This window comes from Balaenoptera musculus, chromosome 20, assembly GCF_009873245.2.
Source record: "Balaenoptera musculus isolate JJ_BM4_2016_0621 chromosome 20, mBalMus1.pri.v3, whole genome shotgun sequence".
Classification (NCBI taxonomy): Eukaryota; Metazoa; Chordata; class Mammalia; order Artiodactyla; family Balaenopteridae; genus Balaenoptera; species Balaenoptera musculus.
The window spans coordinates 47647666-47654716 of record NC_045804.1 but is presented as its reverse complement, the minus strand read 5'-3'; the positions used below and the strand labels follow the sequence as shown (position 1 = coordinate 47654716).

The following is a 7051-nucleotide window of genomic DNA, read 5'->3' as shown; positions in this document are numbered from 1 at the left end:
CTCCCGGTCCATGCAGTTCATTTAATTACTTCAGATATTTAGTGGGCACATACTCTGTGCCAAGCACTATTTCATGTGCTTGTTTGTTAACAGAGCAGGTTACAAAGTAACAAAAATCTCTGAATTTACAGGATTTATATTCTGGGACCCATAGAATACATCAGACAAAAGAGAAATATTTGGGGTATAATAATTACTGCTATTGGTAGATGATATAATTGTATATATGGAAAACCTAAGAAAATCAACCAAGAAACTACTGTAAAATGAGATAATTTGGTAAGGCACTAAAATAGAAAATTTAATATGCAGAAATCATCAGTAGGTGTTATTTATATGACCCAAACCATTAGAGTGTGAAATGGATAAAGATATCATTTAAAAAAATACCTAGGACTAACCAATACTAAGTGATAAATGTGGAAAGTATATGAACAAAACTTTAAAATACATACTAATGAAGGACACAAAATAAGACTTGGACAAATGGAAAAATAAATCATTTTCTTGGATAGGAAGACAAAGACGTTGATTTTTCTAAAATTAATTTATAACATAATTTCTTTCTCTCTTTCTGTATGTATACAAACCACACACACACACACATTAGCCAAATGAATACTAAAGGTTATAGACATCAAAAAATGAGAATAGTCAGGAAAACTCTGAAAAAGAACAATAGAGGATAGTTTTATCAAATATTACAAAGCCTTAAACATATATTATTATAGTTATCGTTGCATAACCAATTACCCACCAAATGAGTGGCTTTAAATGACAAGCATTTATTATCTCTCACAGTTTCAGTGGGCCAGGATTTCATAAGTGGCCTGGCTAGGCAGCTCTGGCTTGGGATCTCTTAGGAGGACTCACCTCCAGGGTGGCTGATGCACGTGATTGCCAAGTGGGTGCTTTCTGCTGGAAGGAGGATTCAGTGTCTTACTATGTGGGCCTTTCCAAAGGGCTGCCTAAGTGTCCTCATGACATGGTAGCTAGCTTCCCCTAGAGCAAGTAATCCAACAGTGAGTGAGCTAGGTGGAGCTATCCTTTATATGACCTAGCCTAGGAAGTCACATAGCATCACCTCCACTACATTCTGTTTGCTGCAAGTGAGTCATTAAGTATGGACCACATTTAGGAGGAGGGAAATTAGGCTCCACCATTTGAAGGAAAGAGTGTCAAAGTAATGGCAGGCATTAAAAAACTAAATACGTATTATGAAGGCATATTTATTCATGTAAAATATGGTACTGGTTCATGAATAGACAGGACAATATAACAGAATTTAAAGTACAAAAATAGGGACTTCCCTGGTGGTCCAGTGGTTGACTCCATGCTTCCAATGCAGGGGGCCCGGGTTCGATCCCTGGTCCGGGAACTAGATCTCACGTGCCGCAACTAAGACCCGGTGCAACCAAATAAATAAATAATTAATTTTAAAAAGTACAAAAACACACCCAAATATATAGAAAACTTAGTGATAAAGGTAGGACCTGAAATCAGTGGGGAAGAGAGACTATTCAATAAACGGTGTTGGGGACCACTGGGAAACTTCTGGAAAAAATAGAGTTAAATTTTGTACTAAGGTTTTTAATGTATTTTTCTTATTCTTTTATAGTCTTATTTTGTATATTTAACTTTTTCATCCATTTGGAAGTTACTTTTGTGTAGGTTGCAAGGCACAAGGGTTTAACTTTATTTCCCCAATAATTGTATTTGCACATATATATATTATATACGTGTATTTGCATTAATTCTCTGTTTTCTCAGACCTGTCCTTCTGAAACACATCTGCACTCTGGTCTTTCCTCTGTACATCCTATCTTTGCCCTCATCCTTTAGATCTTTATTGCTCACTGTTCCATGAAGCAAGCAAGTGCAGGGGGGTGATAGTCTCCAGCTTTAAAAACAATCAAGGTGGAGGAATCCCTTGGAAGGTACATGAAAGGAGGATGCAGGAGTTGATGGCAAACTCTTCTCTAGTTTATAGTTACTGCCTTGTACCAAAGATTCAGTTGGGAGATCACATCCAGAAAGATGATCTACTCTCCTATAGAATATGGTATATACTTTGAACCAGGAACCCATATATGGTGCTGTTTCTCCCATAGACATGATTTATGAGTCTAGGAATCAACGGTTGGTAGCAGGACTGACTTCTGTCATTATTAGACCAAATAATGTACTCATAGAATTTTTGCTTCCCACCCCCGCAATTTTGGGCTCTGCTGGTTTCGAGATGTTACTTTCTGCCATAGTCTGGGTTGCCCAAAAGGCAGAGACTGAGACAAAGTCTTATTTGCAAGTAGTTTATCTGGGAATATTATGTTATGGGAAGAAGTGACAGATAAAGGGGTGTACATAGGGAAGAAGGGAGAGCCAATTCTGGGGTAGTTTATTGAGTTGGCCACCACTAGGCTTGATGAAATGCATCAAAGGGGAAAGCATATATTCATCAGCACCTTTTATTTAAGGGCTGGCCCATGGGTCACTAACTCCCCTATACTTTCAGGTTGTATATGTTTGAGTGTTAAACTGGCTTCCCATGATGTTCTACTCCATGGACTCAGAGAAACCCTAGGGCAGGACACAAGAAGCAGGTGGAGCAAGCGTGAGGTAGTTAGGTTATATTGTATCTATGTGAAGCTGGTTGGAATCTGTGCAGAACTGGTTACTGCAGCTGTGGCTGGAATAAAAAATGATGTCTGAGAGAATCTGAAGTGGTGCACAAGAAGTGTCTGATGCAGTTCTCAAGGGAAGAATGCTTCTACCAGGATTGCTTCAATGATTCTATTCTAATGGGAGCTGAGATGGCCACTTGGCCATTTTGGGTTCTTTATGTCACTGAACCAACAGGCAAACAAAAGAATTGCAATGGTGACTGGGCTAATTTAATCCAAATTAATAGAAAATTGGGTTTCTCTATACAGTGAGGAAAGGAAAGACCAGGCCTTGTATTCTGGAGATTCTTTGGGGTGCCACTCAGTAAAAGTTAATGGAAAACTATAGCAACCTAATAAAGGCAACAATACTGAGGATTCCGATTCCCAATGAATGAAGTTTGAATAGGAAGAACCCCATCACCAGCTGAAGTACTGACAAAGGGAACATGGAATAGGTATGGAAGAAGGAGTTACAAATGTTAGCTATGGCCTTGTGATAAACTGCAGGGTAAGGACGAGCTGGAAACTAGGAGGTAATCTAGCACATGTGGGGAACAGTAGACATAATGGTGGTGGCAGGTGCTATTAAGGTTTTCCTGTATAAGTAAGGAGCTAGATGTACCTCAGTGGGATGCACATCAGGGTTTCCTTTTCTGTCTTGGCCTGAGGAAGGATTTGAACATGATCTGGAAGAGTTTATCGTTTCTCTTATTCTTGTCCTTTCCATATATCTGCATATGGTTGAATCACAGAAGTCTAATGCTTGTTAACTGCAGGTTTATCTTTCTCCTGGGATAGGTTTATGGGGAATTGAGTTGTAGTGAGAGATTTTGCCACCCTGGGAATCTTTGCAAAATATGTCTTTCACGGTGGTACTCTGATGCCTTCTTGTTGCCCATAAGATAAAGCCTAAACTCCTATACTTCTAAGCTATTTTGGGATATTTGCATTCTGGTCCCTGCTTTTTATGGCTTCTCCATTCATCTTTTTTCACTGCTGAAAACGTAGGCTCCACAGGACTACTATCCATTGTCTAAACAGGCAGTGATGAAGCATTCATACGTGAGCTTTTCTCCATCCCCACCTTCCCCAGTGTATAGTCAGGTGTGATCAGTGACTGTAATCAGCCACTGCTCCAGGACCCTGAGAGCATTTGTCCTAGAGAGGTCCTGGGTAATTGCTTTGTCTTTAATGAGTTCTTCCAGGCTCTAGACTCCTATGGGATCCAGGGCCTCTTAGGCCCAAGGATGTGCAGAATGAGAGATGTGAGAAGGGATGTTGCAGACACAGTTGATGACTACAGAGGCTGTTATTTCACATGCCTTAGTGAATAAAGGGGAGCAGGATCTCAGGTCCACATCCTGGAGTCACCCTCACACACTAGGTAAGTTGGGCACAGGGTGAATGAGCTGGTCCCTTAGGTCCTTCCAACCTGAGGGTCTTGATTTCCCAGGTTGTATGGTGTTCTGCAGGAGAGTTTCTCAGTTATCCCTCCTCTTCACCTCTCAACTTCCCATGATTTCTCCACATTCTAGAAATATTTTGACTGCTGTTCACCAGTTACATTAGTCTTTTTATTAATGATAGCGTTTATAAATATTACTATTATATCTCACAAGATGTTTTCAAAAGAAGACATCTCTGTAGGGCAGGCATTTAATGCAGAGGTCCCTAACCCTTGAATATACATTTGAATTACTTAAGGAGCTTTAGATAGCACCCCCTCTCCCCAGAGGTTCTGATTACATTTATTGGGGGAGGGTGCAGTAATATTTTTAAATACAGTGTGGTCCAGAGACCAACAGAATTGGAATCACTAAATATAAAATTTGTGCTTACATATATACAATGGAATATTAGCCATAAAAAGAAACGGAGTTGAGTTATTTGTAGTGAGGTGGATGGACCTAGAGTCTGTCATACAGAGTAAAGTAAGTCAGAAAGAGAAAAACAAATACCATATGCTAACACATATATATGGAATCTAAAAAAAAAAAAAAGTGGTTCTGAAGAACCTAGGGGCAGGACAGGAATAAAGACGCAGATGTAGAGAATGGACTTGAGGACACGCGGAGGGGGGAAGGGTAAGCTGGGACAAAGTGAGAGAGTGGCATGGACATATATACACTACCAAATGTAAAATAGCTAGCTAGTGGGAAGCAGCCGCATAGCACAGGGAGATCAGCTCTGTGCTTTGTGACCACCTACAGGGGTGGGATAGGGAGGGTGGGAGGGAGATGCAAGAGGGAGGGGATATGGAGATATATGTATACGTATAGCTGATTCACTTTGTTATACAGCAGAAACTAACACAACATTGTAAAGCAATTATACTCCAATAAAGATGTTAAAAAAAAAACATTAATGATTCCTTGTTAATTATGAAATCCTTCCCACTGGCTCTTGTTATCAAGTTTGAGAGAAGTTCTTTGCAAGATCAATGGAAGAGCCTCATAGTGACTCAAGACTGCCATAGGCCAAGGAGACACTGGCAGGGAAGTAGGATGAGATCTCTGTTGACAGCTGTCCATGGAAGGGAACCTCTAGGTTCCAGAGCCCACATGGAACCCATTACTACACATTTGCCTCCTGACATAACAAAGGCTGTGCTCCCTCCCTGGACAGTCTTCTTTTCTCCCACCCTGTTAACCCAGGAAACTCCACCCTTGAAGACCCATCCCAGGTCTTCTCTCATCCAGGAAATCATCCATACGCCCCTGGGCTGGGTAGGTGCCCTTCCTCTACACTCCCATAGCAATCTAAGGGCAGTGCATGCTGATGAGCCTCAATTTTTATTTCCATCCCAGACACTAAGCTGTTGATCTGAATACCTGTATGTTGGATATTTCTACATGAATATCCCACAGGAACCTCAAGCTCAACACGTACAAAACCAAATGCATCGTGTTTCCCCCTATTGTACAAGAAGTTCATACACACACACACACACACACACGCATTTAATATTTTTGTTGTTTACAAAAATGCATGATATTGAAATGAAATTTTATTTTCCTATCTTTATTTTTTGAGCTTCATGTAATGTATTATTCTTCAAAATTTTAGAATAACTTTCTAATATCTATCATTTGCATTTGCCAACATTCACTGTACCACTGGGTATTTAGTTTACAATTTGTCACCATTGTAAATAATAGTGCAACCAAGTCTCTACATCTCTGATTTTTGTCCTGTATCCTGAGTAGTTTCTAGCCCCAATTTGTGCAATGATCTTGTCTCATACATTGATATTCTATTACATTCTCAAGACTAGATTCCTTGTTACCTCATGACAAAAGTAAAAATTACTTATATTTTTATATAAGGAACAGGGGAGACAGGTATTCTTCATATCCCCCACCTATATTCTTCATATTCCTTGTCTATATCCTTATTTCGAGGGAAGTTTTAACTGGCTCCAAGACCTATTGGCTTGATTGTTAAGAAGTTACTTTAACTCAGTTAACTATGAAGGAAAAGAAAAAAGATTCATTATGTAAACATGTGGCAATTCAAAGCCCTCATGTAATAAATATCAGCCAGTGAGAAAAAAGAAAATTTGCTTGAGTTTTCAGACCATTTAATTTATGTTGGGGCTGATGCTGATGCCTGCATCATGTTTACCTAAAGGTGATGGTGATGCAGATTTTACTCAACAGGATGTAAATTGAGAATGGAAATTACTTCACCTTAGAATTTAGACAAAAATGGCAGTGATGGAGGGTCCCAGTGAGGTCGATTTGCTTGAGGGATGGAAGAGCCGCCTGGAAGAGGGCAGAGAGCGTCGATATGCCCAAGTCCAAGGACAATGGGTAGAATATCAGAGGGAATCTCATCTTTGGGTGCCATTCCCTCCCTAGCCTTACCTCCAGACTCACACTGGGTCAAGGAAGAGAAAGAGTTTCAATAAAGAGATGGTGAATATAAAGCTTTCTTGGTTATTCCCTTATTGGTAGGTATGTAAGTTACTTAAAATTTCCCCGTATTATGGCTTCTACATTTAGAACAGATTTCTAGAAGTGGTTTCAAAGGTTATAAAAACTGGTATATTTGATAGCAAGATATCTAGCCAGGTCCTCTATTTAATGACAAACTGGTTTCCCATAATATTTTATTGCAAATATTTTCAAGCACACCTTAAAGTTCAAAAACTATACAGTGAACACCCATGTGCCCATCATCTAGATTTTACCATTATATTTGGTCTTTATATAAATGGGATCCTTCAATAGTTACTCTTCTTTGACTTGTTTATTTAACTCATTATTATGTTTGTGTGATTCTCATATTAGTGTCTACAACTATGTTTTAAAGGCTGTATAGCATTGCATGGTATGAATATACCATAATTTATCATTCCTTTTCTGTTTCAAGGTATTTTGTTTCTG

At 39.3% G+C, this 7051-nt stretch overlaps 1 protein-coding gene across 1 annotated transcript in view; it reads right to left on the bottom strand.

Moving 5' to 3' along the window:
- Positions 1-7051, bottom strand: part of LOC118887401 (LLGL scribble cell polarity complex component 2-like) — a 43592-nt gene that overhangs the window by 20680 nt on the left and 15861 nt on the right. The gene's annotated exons all lie outside the window — the stretch shown is intronic.